The following is a 16,160-nucleotide window of genomic DNA, read 5'->3' as shown; positions in this document are numbered from 1 at the left end:
ATTGAACCCCGTTACTGTCACCATTTCCTATTTAAACCTAATTAAAATCTAGATGTTGCTATCATTATTAAACCTTCTATTCTGGTCGCCAAATCTTTAAAACTATAACTTATGTACCTTGAATAGATGATATCCCTTAATTTACCTTGATGGTCTTTTTATGTTTGCCGAACTTTGTTCCTTACTCTTCAAAGATGCAACGCCGTGTAAAATTTTGTGCAGTTATTTTAAAATTGCTCTTTTAAATATAATATATTCATATGATATCGATGTTTTACGGCTCTGTGATATCATCTTGTATTTAAAATAATGTTGCGAGATGTGAAATTTCTTGATGTTTTTTTGCGAAGATACAAGCTAGATATTAATTGATATTTAAAGAAAATGCTTGGAAAAGTATATATGCAGTAATGTACAAAATTTGGTCGAAATGTAATTTTGAATAGTTATCACAGAGAACCAAGGTAACCGTCCAATTATATTGCTACTCGTTTCAATGCAGGCATAGGTCCAAATAAATAACTTTGGATTTTCTACTGGGTTTCGTCTGGTTAGTGATGTTACCGGTTTTGCTCCTCAAGGAATTTTAATCAGCTGAAAATCCAAAAAAATTACATTAGACTGTCCGGACAAAATGTCCATATTTGTGTTTGCCTGTCTTAATAAGAAAAACAATAAAAACAAAATGATTGTGTTTTAACAAGAAATTTCAGGCACTAAGGTTGTGATAATTATGGACATTCACTGCCAATGGAAGGCATGTGAAAATTTCACCAATTCATAACTGGCGATCAAATTAACCCTTTGCATTCCACCTGTTGGTATCTAGAATTAGACAACTGATTAATGGACACTTAAAGGGTTAAAATAATACACAGATCATTCCTGAGAACAATTCCAGTTTCTAGTTCACACTACATCTCGAACATTCCAGGCTTAATAGTCGTCGTTAAAGATAAAGACTTTTCAGTCTGGACTGATCGAGACTACAAGTTATCCAACAGATCTGGCTCAAAAGATTTTAGAATAGAACGAATGGAAACAAACTGTTTAGATCTCTCCTCATTGTGATGGCGTCCAATTGACCCCGTGACCTATTACGTCAGCAATCAGATCAATTCCCAGACCACCTCCAGGCACTTCGATTATCCAGACGGTCTAGTTCACAGTAGCTGACAACTTGATGTTCAAGACTAAGTACCTCAAGTACCTGTTATGTGAAAAGATCAGCGATGTCAGAAGTGAACCGCTAGGTGTCGCTTTGATCTCAGCTATATAAAGGGAGGTAATTGACATTAAGATAAAATTTGAAGAAAAGTGAGAAGTAGGAAAGGGTGATTTCGTTCCAAATTGAATGATTTAATGGCGGCCTCGTAGGGGTTAACTTTAAATAATTACAAACATAACACGTATTCAGTTATCTAATTTAGGGGAACTCCGACTAATTTTAGAGGCCGAGTTTGACAACCTCCTGGTGGGTAATGGGCTTTAATGTTCCAGGGCAACACTGATGGTACCAAGGGAACCAGCATCTTACTTCTGGGGATGTAGAAAGGGTATTGACATGCACAGAGGAGGAATGGGGTATATTACGTGTAAGCCCCGTCCGATGAAATGTTAATAGATGAAGTCGACGGTCCCACAAGGGTTAATTGGTAATTAAAGATGCTCAAATCAAGGGTTATGACTCGAATAATGGCCCCAATGATGACAGACTTCAAGGCGGTTTGTATTCAATCATTTGATCCATTTACAACTCCGTCGAGTTTTTCGACCTTTTCCAATATGGGTTAAATCCAGAAAAACTTACCAGCAGTTGAAACAGAAAAAAGCAACAAGAGAATTGTTTCTTCTCTGGCACCTAGACCGAAATATCTGCCTCTATTCAAGCCCCTGACAGATGTTAGCTGGTGTAGCTGATGTTTCGGACTATCTGGAACCATTAAATAATTTTTGGGGTACGATTTGAAAGTTTGCCTTCAATTATTAGATCCATTTCCCTATGTAGAATTTCAGAATCAGGGATATCAAGCCCAAGGAGCGAAATATCTTTCATTTCCATCAATTTTACTTGACGCAGGTATCTTGCTTTCTTGGGGGGGGGGGGGGGGGGGGTAAAATTTTAACTCACAGTTTATAAATTACAAGTCTTTTACATTATTACGTCATAAAATTGCATATCTTTGTAGCCTATATCTAAATAACATAACATCGTCTTTAAACTAGAATGATCAATATCATTTTACTCTATTTTTTCTCTTATGGCGTAAAATTCAAATTCATTTGATAGATCTTTATCTTGTATACCACAACGTTTGTTAAACATAGTAAATACCATACCTTGCATATTTTTCACTTTTCTGAAAATTTAAAAACCATCGAGTGTAAAAAGAAAAAAAAAGAATTCAGGTATAAAATGAACGAAAGAAGAAAAGATAAATGACCTCCAAATATTTAAATTTGTAACATTTACATATCTGAAAGGGACAGGTGAAAACTTACAGAATACAAACCGACTCCAGACGACTTTAAAAAAAAAACTTGTATTTACTGGGGTAGTGTATCTAAATAACTTGACCTATATAGGGTTGATTCTACCTGCCCTCTTGCCCCACCCCACACAGGTAGGAAACGAATTTTGGGTTTGCATGTTAGATTTGGTAAAAGTAAAAGTAAAAGGTAGGATATTATTAAGGTAGTGTGAAACTCTGTTTAGTGGGACACAATAATTCAGTTTGATAACTGGAATGATCTGAAAAGTATCAAAAAAGCTTCTTTTGGAATTAAGAAAGTTGTGCAGAATTATTCTTCTTGTCCTAACTGATAATAATTTAGTCTGAGTAGTGGAAGATGTTTTGTGGTCATTTATATATGATAAGTATTAAGTGTAACCTTTATATATATTAACTATAGTTTATTTATAAATACAACAAACACTAAATAAGAATGAAAGCAGAATATAAAACATTGCTTAGTTACCAATTAAAATAATACACAATTTGGTCAGAATTAAAACAAATATCAGATCAATTTGAAAACTGAGGCAAATCAAACAAACCATCTTAATGTTACGTACTTTACTTACCACAGTTGAGCGGCGAACATCAAAGAGAACATTACTAACAAAGTTACACAAAGTATAAGTTACCTGAGCTGAGGAATGCAGATTTATCTTCAGGTGAAAATATAGCTCTTTCTTTCTGTCTGTACAGTGAATGGGGATGACTCACTGATTCAATAGGGTCTGGGGTTTTATTCAATGAATGAAAAAGAGACTGGGTGATTTGAAGTATAATGTGTCCGACTTTTCTGCTATTTATGATGTCCATAAAGACGGGTATTGCCTTGGCGTTTGCAATAAGGTGAACTAGCTAAGACATTGGCTCGGTTGAATTTTGTATGTTATTGTGTTGTATCTTTCCCAGTCAAATGGATCTACACTGGCCAATTACATTGTATTCGTCTATATTTTTTAAAAGAAACAAACAAGAGGCTATGCTCAAAGATAGCACAACCATTTAGGTCAAATAGTGGTCATAACGGAACCTCAATTTGGTCATAACGGACATCCAAAAGCAATGAACCTAGGGTATTGTTACTTGGTACTTAATTCTTACCTTGTATATTCCAAAACTGTACTAGTTTTGCACTTGCGGTAATTTTCGATTTTCGTTCTGCACCGTGAACAATGTATAATATAAAACAAACGCGGAAAGGGCCTCCAGGGTGGTCAGACCTCACGCTAGCCCTATTGTAACTGTTTACCCTAGCCTTACCCCAATATTGAATAATATTATACCAGCTGATTTATTCAAACGTGTCGAGGTGAATAGAACGTGAAAGAATGAGCCAGAGAACGGATGAACGAGACACGACTGACAAATCATGTCACAATTTGAAAAAAAAAGAAAAGTGGACTGATAATACACTCGAAAACGATCATTTAAAGTTTGGACTCGACGTTAATTTTACTGGCTATAATTGTAAGGGAACAAGAAATGAATCAATTTCAGCCTTGTCCAAAGATTTGATCAAGTTTGAGCTCTACTAAAATAAGTACTGTTATGTGGAACAATCCATCCTCTTAGCCACATTTATTTTGTAGAGTGAAGGATTATATTAAATTTCGCCCTACAAGTTACCTAACGGCACTAAACAAGCCACAAGGAGATCTGGAGTATTGAATATTGAAGTCAACTCTCTTGTCCTTTACCCGCTGTACAGGCCTTCAATTGACCAACAGAGGGGTCTCGTAATGCAGGATGGAAGGGCCCCAACAAACTTAAGTTCATATGTCCCTACTCGTCTAGTCGAGGCACTACATCAACCTCCTTTACTAAATATCTATAATGGATAATATCACAAAACTTGCTGACGTACTTAGATTGAATAACGATTGACAGGTGAAACGTCTGTATAACATTTTATTACTCGATATAACTTTGTATAACTTTGTATTAAATTGTAACTAAAAGGCGAGAAATAGAAATTGTACCAAGTTATCAGTTATAATGAATCAACTTTTGTCCCCGTCTCGTGCAGGCCAGGCCAGAGAAAAGGGGGACAATAACTCCTTTATGTTATATCATCGCCTAATATTTAAAGGGGTATACCCACTTAGTTATATATCAAAGTACCCATTTACCCCTGGACCCACACATATTTCAATGTGACTCTAAAGGTTTTCTAAGAACTATATACGTATATCGTATACTTCATTTTGGCAAAATAACTTTTGATTAACATACTTCGATAAGCAGGCCGGCATCTTCACTATGTCAAGCTATTACGAGCTTCGTCGTGTACCTTGGCAGTAATAGTCACCTATCTTGTATCACGGGTTAAAAAATTGATTGTATAAGAGAATGCAATTTTTGATTAGATTGTATGTTAGTGAATACAGCGAATCAGAGCCCTCGACAGAAAGTATGTAAACATTATGGCTCATCGTTTACAGCCTTCCTGTCAAGGCAGTACGTAATAGCATTGCTAAGATGCCGCCAGTCATCTAAACCAGGATTTGCAACTTATCATCGCTGATGGAAAAAATCGAAAACCTTGCCTTAAGTTGTGGCAGATCTTCACAATTCAACACTCATTTAGTATGAGGGGTCACCAACTCATATCCTAACTGGGCTCACAGATATTTCAATGTGGCTCTAAAGGTGAACTGGGAACTAAACAAAGACGTAATACAACCAGTCGTCAACCATGTTAACTACAATTTCTAACTCAATTTCTAACTTGCCATGTCAGATTCAGATCAGTCCGGGTATTTTTCACAGCAATGTCGAAAACTGAATTATAAATGAAAGATAGGGGAGTCCTACATTTTCACTATAATTTATATCTCAAACAAAGTGGTGCAGTACCTTTAATAACAGGTAGACGAGATAAAAGAAAATTCGACAGGTGTATTTTAATAATATCTATCTTTAAACTTAAAACTGTCAATGTTTCACGTCGACCTCAAACCACCTTCCAGTCAGTCACCTGTATGTAAATTATCTTTACCTGTATTGGAATGGGACCGGCACGTGACCACGTGACAACGGCGCGTGCCAATACACCTGCTCCGACGAATTATTCTATTGGACGCTACAAGTTTTTTATGCGCTTCTTTGATCTAGAGGTATTTGAGTCTCTGCGCGTGCCTCCACATAATTTACATATTCATTTAAAACGAAAATTTAGAAATGTTTTGTATAAAAACCCCGGGTTTTAAATATTCTTATAATAATTTGAATAATATGCGCGTGCCTGTAGACTCGAACAATAGCTACTTCTAGTCTCTATTGTTAGTTCGATTATTTAAAACGAAACGAAAACTTTTTGTTTGATCTTTGAATCTTTTGAAGTAGATTGAAGTTTGAGGGGTTATTAAAAGTTTTGGGATTCCTTCCTCCTTAAACAGCTGACTATGATACATTATAAACCTTTTATTAAATATAATAACTGTACTTCGTTTTCTTTTAGTTTACCGCTAAACATCTGCCCCCTGGGTTCACCTCGCCCGACCCCTCACTTTCATTTTACATACCATTAAACATATCTTTTGTTCCACTAAAACGTTTTACTATTTTGACAATTATTTTGATTGTACCATTATCCTTACCTTCAAGATGTTACTTTTGGTTTATTTTGAGTGCTGATCTCATGACTGTAAGAGAAATGGTAGGTCAGATTAAACCATGAGATTTAGTGTAAATAATTCTAGATCTCTATTTTACTTCCATGGTGTAAAGAGCTTTTCTGGAGATGATGCTCAAGATGCAAGAAGGTGGGGTTGACATAAAGCATGGTTCTGTTTGCTAAAGGTTATGAACATCAAGAGAAAGGTATCATAAACAGAATTTAAATGTTTTTAAAAGTATAAATTTCAAGGTATAACCAATGGTCAATTTCTGTTTTAAATCAAAAGAATACTAGCCCCTGATATCAGAAATGTGTCAAGTCGTCTTGATGGGGCAACGAACCGAGTTCCCTTTGCTGAATTTGGCATGATGACGAATTTTAGATAGCTTAAAATCAGAGAACTAGCGCGAGCCTTAAATGTTATACAGCAACAGTTTTTGCCCCCAAAAGATGCGTAAAACTCCAGTGCACTTAGTTTTCGCCCTGACACTTAAACAGTAATTCAAATTAAAAAACTATTTGACCACTGAAAATGTTTTTATCTTTCTAAAGAGATATAATATGAGTATTTTAAGGTCCAAAAACGCCACATAACACTGTCTATTCTAGGGCCCTGGCGCGTATCCACGTATTTTCCTTTTTCAGTTTTGAAAAGAAACTTTAAAATTTTGATAACATTTTAATTGACCTTTTCAAAACTTTTTTCTTATTTTTTATTAAAAAACAATATTTTTGAACATTTGGTTTATGTAATGTGATCAATATTTCATAATTATAAAATTTGTCAAAAACTTTAATTATCTACGGTTATGCAATTGATCTGTTATTATTGGTGAATTAAACACACATTGTTCCTAATATACATCTAAACCATTCAAATCTATTATTTATAATCTTTCACATATCGTTTTGTCCAGTTTTCACTAAAAATTAACTTTTTAGAAAATAAAATAATGGTTAAAAAATTGAAACAGATATCCTTTGTACTTTTTTTTTTACATCATTTTAATTTTAAACAAAAGTAAAATTTTTGAAACAGTTGTTTGATGTATGAGAATGCGATGTCAGATGACAATGTGAATTTTTTCGTTTAAAACCTGCATGCATGTGTGCATGTTCGTGCAGTTTGAATTTAAATAGAAACGATCTGACACCGGTAGAATGTTTAAGCTAGGACAGATTGTGAATAGATTTAATTATAGGTTGTCAAGAATCCTCATCAAGGTGTCAAACTGGAAACAAACCAGATTGTTCTGGATGCATGTGCATTCCTATAGATGACCTAAAAACAGCTATTCTCTATTGTTCAATAGTTAAAAACACTCGACTGCTGAATTATTGATGAAATTTAACTTTAGAGATTAGTCTTTTGAATGGTAATTATAATATTAATATAGAAATGTTACATGTATGCTGCGTGCGCGTCGAAACATGAAAAGCATGTGCAATACGAAACATGTTTTACATGCCAAAAAATGGCGAAGATGTCATCCAATTTGTAATCAATTTTTTATCCCATTAATAATGTTATGTCATAAAAAAACAACCTTCAAAATTTAAAACGACATGTTAATACAGGGGTTCTCGCTAGATAATGCGCGTCAAATCGCGTCAAGCATGTGCAAGGCGAAATATATGTTATGCAAGCAAATATATGTCATCTTTTTTTTCATTCAGGTTCTTTTAAGATGTTTTTAATTTCATATTTATGCGTGCAGAAGTCTATTAACGCAAAAACAAGAAAAACAATATGGCACTATAGTACAATTCTACTCGCTTGATATTGCTTGAGGATCGACCAAATTGGATAATATTTTGAAGGAATTGGATTTTTCACCAATGAAAATCAAAATCCTGAAGGGCCAAGAATTCCTCTTGTTATAATTTGGAAAAATGGCAGTTGAATGGCGGCAAATACTGAAGTCTAATGCAAATCGTACATTCTGTTACTGACCAAACTTAAAATAGTGTGTATTATTCTTCAAATATTTATAAATGGCGAAATTTGGAGGGAATCAAAGCCAACAACAAAGACCGAAAAACAAAATCGATAAAATTACCTTAGGTAGAAGATTCTGGAAAATTTGGCAGCTGAAATTCAGGCGCCTAATTCTTCCAACAGAAGCGTTTTGCAGATGTTTTAGAATTAAATGATCATTAAAGATAAAGCGGACTCATTGATGGCGGCATTTCTCTCAAATCATCTAATTTATTCAAAGCAATGAATCATTTTCTATCAACACCATTCTAATTAAAAGACATCTGTAAAGGGTAGAACCCCGAATTCTAAATCTCGAGGTATTTGTCTGTGATCTATTGGCACGTGCCGGGTGTGAGGGTACGGAGAGCCCCTTGTCGCGTGCAAGCTGCTGACAAAACAATAGACTGGAGTAAAATATATTAAAAATACCGATACTCGAATTTCACTAGGGACAGTTGTCGTATTTATATCAGGGGGATTAGGGGCGAGATGAATTCAGGGAAACGTAAATAAGTAGAATTGAGGAGGGTAGAGGCATTGTCTGTATCACCTGCCCCTCAGTCTGGTATTGTCCCCTGCAGACAGCTGAAAATATATCTTGGTCATCGCTTGGATTGAAACAATGTCCTGTCGCGTGCCAACATCATCTTGTCCGTTATTCGAGATTTTTAATAATTTCGTGCCTTTACAATTTGAAGGGTCATATTTATGAAAAAGAGGTTATTATTTCTAAAGGAAGGGCATTTATTCAGAGACCCCTACCTCTATTATACTAGTCACAATGGCCAAGTTTCACCTTTCAACCTAAATTCTCCCTCATTATAACTTTTACAACTCTTCCTACACATGTACCGTTACACCTAACTTTCAACCAACCATCGACGTTATAATAACGTCACGTGATACTGTTCTAACTGTAACGTGACAGGTGTAGCGTGACGTTCAGAATTCGTGACGTTAAGACTCAATGAAGCGAATTAAACGATGTTTTGTTTCTTGTACGAAACGACAGATGCTGCTCGGAGACAATTAGAAGGAGGAAAACGCTGAAAGGAGATGTAGTTTAATTTAATAACATGGTATTTAACCAAATAATACACTCTTTCACGTGTAAAAGCACGTACATGTGTGATCTACAACTTGTGGAATCTAAACACGCACATTTCTCAACATGTCAATTCTGTCAAACGATTTCCAAAATGGACGAGTTTTGTTTCAAAGCTATTAAAGTTTACAAAGGGACAATAAATTTATTGAAATTTTAAACGACGTTTGTCTTCAATGTTAGTGTTTGTTTCCCTAATTCAACTTTTGAAATATTTTACAGATGTCGGCCACAATCGGCCATTATTTACAGAAATTATTTTAATTAAGTTTAAGTTGTCGTTATTTGAATAAATTGTGTAGTTTTGGTATAATTTGGGGAGTTTAAATGAAAACAATAAGGAACGATTACAATTTGGCATTTTTAAGAGCTGTATTTTCCAAATTAACACCCTTTGTCCGTTTATTATGTTTTATTATGACTTGTCCAAAATACAAGATGTTTCAGATGATTAAAACTAAGTTTCAATAACTTCAACAACGAGGTGTCTGTTTTGATTGGAACAATTCTTCATTGTACTAAATATTAAATAGTTGAGAAAAACGCGGAGAAGATATGGAAAAGAAAGGAAGAACCATTTTTAACTTTGATCTACGAGGATTCTGTCTACCAGCGGGTCCTTGTCCAAACCTCTTGATCATTCCAGGATTACCCCTACCCATTTACAAGTGGATCGACTGGAATAATGAGGAAATATTACTTTATCTTTAGGTATCCAAGGCTTTCATACGCCGACCGAGATTAGAACCCACGACCATCAATTGTATGACGTATCCAAGCAATGATTACAATGCTCTTAGAGCTTGTGTCTTACAGAACGTCCTATAAACGGTTTGCTCTTTTCAGAAACTTTGATGGCTTCGTCCAATTCCAAATATCGGAATTCACCCCATTTTCAAACCAACTTGCCCTCAATAAAGGTCCGTACCAGCGCTCCGTAGAATATTCTTAGAAACAGCCTTATGGAATCTAATCCGGAGAGCAGTCTGAAACTTTAAATAATACCTGTGTTTCTTAGAAAATCGTTCAGATCTTTTAACTATGTTTTCTTGAGACACTGTGATTTGTGCGTATACGATGAAAATTTTCAAAAGAATTTTGGAAACAAGACTGAAGTTGTTTAGTCTTTCTCGCCACATCTAGAATGTTCGTAAATTGTCATCTGGATAACGGTTAGGAACATCAAAGAAGATCGTCATACTTATCAACAATCGCTCTCATCTACATTGTCCACAAATTACCCCAGTAATCAACCCCTTAACTTACTTCAGTTCAATACCCTTTTTAATATAAAAACAAATCATCCCTGTTCAAACTTTATTATAAATCATCAGGATACAAAAACATAGGGAAATCTCCCCCGACCCCAAACAGCTGCCTAGTACCAGGCTAGGAAACAAAACCTTGTCAAACGTATTGTCTGTCCTCATCTCAAGATATTTCAATTTCAATATCAAATCATCCAAGCGAAACTTTCCCGCCATCTGCCCTATTGTCGTCTGCCGGAATGGTAACGACAGATGCCGATACACCGCGGGAAAATTACTAGACATATGCGCGCGCTCGGGTTCCATCTCGGTTAACGAGGTGACGTTTTGTCCTACAGAGGTCACGAGAGGTCAGAGTGTAGGGATGACGGCAGAGTGAAGAGCGGACAATAGGCTAGGTGGATACAGCTGGCGGGAAGGGCGAGATACGATATATAATTATAATACTGTTAACGTCCCGATAAACTTCATATTTTACCATAAATCAAACTTCGACTACACCTTTCAATCTTTACACGTGAATTTCGTGCGCAGATTTCCTGGACTGGTGATAATGTACGCGAATTAACATGTGTGTGATTACAGATAGTAATTTGTTCTGATTGTTCGAAGGATCAGAGATGAAGAGTGATACCCCGCCATCTGTTCTTCCCAAATCCAGGCTAGTAACTTCGGGCCTGCACTGATAATTTGTTCGCAAGGGTATTCTCTCCCCCCCCCCCCCTCCTCCCATAGCATGGAAATATGAAACTAGTCCATGTTCTTCTGTTGGCTATTCAGTGGAACTATAGAAACCCTGGTAATACACCTGTATCAATTCGTATATTCCTTTCTATTAATCAATATCAGATGTCGAGTCCTTCTCACCATTCTTATATTAGCTTTAACCCTGTACCAGTGCCTTCTGTTGGATAGTAACTTGTTACCTTTCAACTACCCTAATCTCTATATTGCATTGGAAGTGGTGAAAGGGAAAACAAGCTGAGAGATCTCAAATTGATGAAATATTCATTAAAAAGTATTTGTGAAGGATTATTTTATTATTATTTACAATTTGAATTACAAGTTTTAATTCTGCTGACTCAAGGATGTATTTTAGTTGTAAATTTCAAATGTTAATGTTTCAGGCCCAAAAAATGAAAGAATAACCTTTGTTTAATTTTGGCGTTTTGATATGTAATGTACACACGTTCTGAATTATTACTACTTCCGGTTGGGACAGAAGGTCACCGGAAGAGCTTCCAGGTCGCTTATGCCGAGTTCGTAACTTGTTACCTTTGAAATGTCAATTTTTCAGGAAAAAACGTATGAGTTGTATTGGAATGGAGTTTTATGCCGATTTCTATCCAATTCTCGTGTCTTAGTTGGTTTTTTTTTCTTTTTCATTGTGACAACAAGACAAATTGATAATTCTGGTTTTGACTACAAATTGGCCAGTTGACGCAAATTTCTTCACAAAAATCTCTTGATCAAAATCAGAAAAGTGGGACAATATCCACGTTAACTTAAAATATTAAGGTTTTTTCTTTTTCAAAGACGAGTCAGAATTCTTAGCTTGCACAAATTTCAAGATATTGCAGGTACAGACCTTTTTCTCTAAATATCTTCAGATAAAAAAAATGTTGTGAAAGTGGAATTGTACCTATGACAAAAGTTGATTGCAAGATAACAATATTCTAGCCCCAGATGTTTTGAATTGTAAAATTATAAAAATTACCTAGCTTGGAAAATGTTAAAAGTACTTGCTGATATTTCATCCCCAGATGTCCTAAGATTGTGAAGTTATGAAAATCAGTAAATGATCTCAAATCTGATAACATTTTTCTGTTCAGTAAGATATATTAATATAAAGATCTATTGACAAACTTTAATAATTACAATTTAGAAATCTTCAACTTCAAACAGTTTCACCTTTAATTTTCAAATCAGTGACAAAACTCACAAAAAGATTATTATCCGACTTGTACTCAAAAGATACAAATAACATCTTCACGTTTCGCTGAATTTCTTTAACTTTTTCACTCAAGAATTTCAATTTTAACTCAAAATAAATCATCCATCTTTCAGTTATTGTAATATCAACAACTTTTCTACCAAACATACTCATTTTCGCCCAGATTTCACCTTTTATAATTGTTCCTAATAACTTTCCTCCCTTTCAGATCGACCGTCTACCCAATTCGCTGTCTCTGATACCATCTCGGTTCGTTTCAAGTTTACAGTCAATCGAAAATCTTATCTACATCACAAGTAACAGTCAATATTTTGATCTTGTGTCGTTTTTTTTAAAATCATAAATATTGCTAAATTGACGCTTTCTATGACCCCTTCTTCCCCATTTAAATCCTTACTATTTCGTGATTTTCTCTTTGGTTTTCCTGCAAACTTTTCCGTGTAATGGAATATAGCCTGACTAAATAGTTCTAGGCTATAAAACGCCGCAATAACCCCCCAAAATTTCAAAAGTACGCCCATTGGGATGGTTACCAGGGTTGAAAACACCTGTTTTATGATATCAGAAGGTAGGCAGGTAGGTGATATGTAATAACCTAACGTTCGATCTGATTACTATGCAGCTCTGGATGTGTGATATGTGATATGTACTAATTTTTTTGTCCATCTTGTTTCACAAAGCATAGCTGTAAAGAGGCCTTCGGCCTAAATTTTCAACCTCATTCTTAAAGATTTTATTATTATTATTAGATTCCAGCACGATCACTTTCCGACCGTTCTGAAACTTCCAATACTGATTACTGCTATTATCCACTGTTTTTAACCATTTATGGATGCAAAGTTTTCAAATACGTACGAATTCACATAAATGTATATACAATAAACAAAAGCGGCAGATTTGAACCCTATAGCACTCAAATCCCACATTCATGATCTGGGGTCAGTCAGCCTTTGATAAAATCATGTAATCGAAATATACCTTTATATCTACTTTTATACCGAGTTAAGCCGTCACCAAAGGAAAACTTTGATCTTTTCGTGAACCCTATCTAAGATATCTGATGTCATTGAAACCAGGTAAAATTGAGAAGGGAAATTAAGGCTATATGACGATCTGGGGTGATTATAGACCATATTAAAATAGTTAGAAAGAAACTAAATCAGGGCCTTCGTGGGAGAAATCATAAAATATGTACATCTGAGTTCATTTTAGTTCATTACGTTTATTACATTTAGCAAACGATTTATAACTGTAATAAAATGGTGATAAGATCATATTAAGTTGTTAAGTCGATCAAAAATCAAATTTAGATGATTGAGTTATAAGTAGTTAACCGACTTTGAAGTCATTTTTTTCGATGTGGTCTATTCGTGCTGTCGTTTAATTTAATCCGAAAGTCTCTTTTCTAAAATTGGACCCGGGACAGGCAATTAACAACTTATCTGTGAAAAGGGATTCTCAAGAAATTTTTAAGCCTATCTATCTCTCTTGCCTCTCAAAAACACAATAATTTCCACTGAAACATCTTTCCTCTTCCAAGGACTATGATCTCGATCAGACCTATGAATGATAACGATTTTATTAATATTATTTTTCCTGGGATACATTTCAAAACTTCGCAGCAATTTCTATAATCATATATTCAAAGGAGAGACGATTTGAAAATCGAAAAAATACGAAGTGAATCTGAAATTCCGAATTACAACAGTATCACGGCATGTGAACTTTCGATTCCAAATATTTGAACAAGATGGTTGAAAAATAAAAATGTTGACGTGAAAATAAAAACCACCTTGACGACATTCTTGTACAAAGCGTAAAACGTCACGTCAATGTGTGGTTATGGTGTATGACGTAATCAGTATCTGTGCACAAAGCGTTCAAGACATGCTTCCAATCTGGGCAGAATGTTAATAATTTGACGATGACATTTTAAACCCCAGAAAAACATCTTTGATTCATCTGATCTGTGGTTTTCAAATCACCAGGGTCTCCTCTCCTTGTGTAATATTGTTGTTTTACATCACACACGGCGCTTTCAACTTGGGGAGGCTGAATGTCTAATTCGGATATCTGGTTACTTAGATCAGGTTAAAATATCCACCTTGGAATCAAAGCCTTTCACATTTTTTTGATCGCCTTTAAGAAAACATAACTTATTAACCTAAATATCCAACTTCGGCTCTCGGAGTTTTTTGGGGTTTTGTTTTCCATCTTTTAGCTTTTCAGCTTAATAAGCAACTTCTGCTCTGTGATCTCGGCTATAAAGATATTATATAAGTATAATAGATCTATATAACACGCCAAGTGCGACGCCTTTCGTTTTTTAAAGAATATAACTCAAAGAAAGTCCTGAACCTTTCATCGGTCGCGAGGCTATCAGGTGATTTTTGTATAAACGAATATCAAAAGAGTGAAAAAGTGTTACCATAACAACGATTTGATAACATTTTAACATGTAATTATTATACAGTGTGTATTGAAAGTTTCAATGATTTGTGTGATTTGGGCAATCTGAAAGATTTATAGAGAATTTATGATAATTTAATGGTTTAAAAAAGAATCAGTTTTAGAGATTTAATAAGTTCAAGTAAAATGTCGAGTGGCTCTCGAATTCGTTCGGCAGATTTCTGATTATTAGCCCATTTATCAGGATAATGTCGGCGACATCAAAAGAATTCAAAAAAATATGGTCAATGTTGAGTTTGAATTGTGAATTTAGTAAAAGATACGTCACTGTAGTTATTTGAATTTAAAATCTTCACCTGCGTCGAAATTTACATCAAAAAGAAACATTAATAAAAGATCTTTTGTTTAGGGCACGCTACTGGCGCGTGCAGACGTTCTCCGCGTGAGGGATAACAGAATGCCTGAAGATGGGGTCGTTTCCGGTGTAGAAATTCCATCAGTGTTTGGTCTGTGGAAGAATTCAGGGAAAAAATGAAAAGTTTGTGATTTAATGAGGTAATGAAGGATTAGAAAAAAGGACAAACGACAGTAAAACAAAGGATTGGGGTTGAAACAATGACGACCCTTGTTTTATTTCACACAGCTTTCTACCCCCGCAACGTCTACATTTATATATTAAAAATAAACTTTAAATTGTATCCGGATTATAACTTAAAGCTAAGATTCGGTAAACGTAGGAACATGTCTTTATATATTGTGATTAAAGATCCCCAAGCATCGTATTTAGTAAGGAAAGATCACCACTAAACTTCTGACACTAAGAAAGAGATTGTATAGAGATTTTCTAAAAAAAATCAGAATGTACATCGGGGACACATTGATATGATACATTGCATAAAGGCTCTTTACCATCTATTTAGATTGTAATCAACATACTGTTAGGTCTGCTACTGAGAAGTAATGATACCGATGAATCAAATTATCTGGATGCAAAACCTTTATTCATATGTAAGATAACACCAAATTCTGTGTATAGGGGACGGCTATTTTTGCACCAGGAAATGGTTCTGTGTGTGGTTCTTGCAATTCCACTCAAACTATGCGTTTTATGACGTCACTATCGCAAAGGTCCTTGTCAATTGCAGCTTTTCCGATAGTGAGGTCATTAAACACTTGGTTTTAGTGAAAATGCAAGAGCCACAGACGTCTAATTGAAAATTGGAATGGTGCAAATCGATGCTATCATTGTGCCAAATACACATAAAAAGTTAAGAAAACCTCTTACAATCCAATTGATAGAAAAATTAT

The sequence above is a fragment of the Lottia gigantea genome, assembly GCF_000327385.1.
Source record: "Lottia gigantea unplaced genomic scaffold LOTGIsca_36, whole genome shotgun sequence".
NCBI classification, from domain to species: domain Eukaryota; kingdom Metazoa; phylum Mollusca; class Gastropoda; family Lottiidae; genus Lottia; species Lottia gigantea.
Note: the sequence above shows the minus strand (reverse complement) of the source record.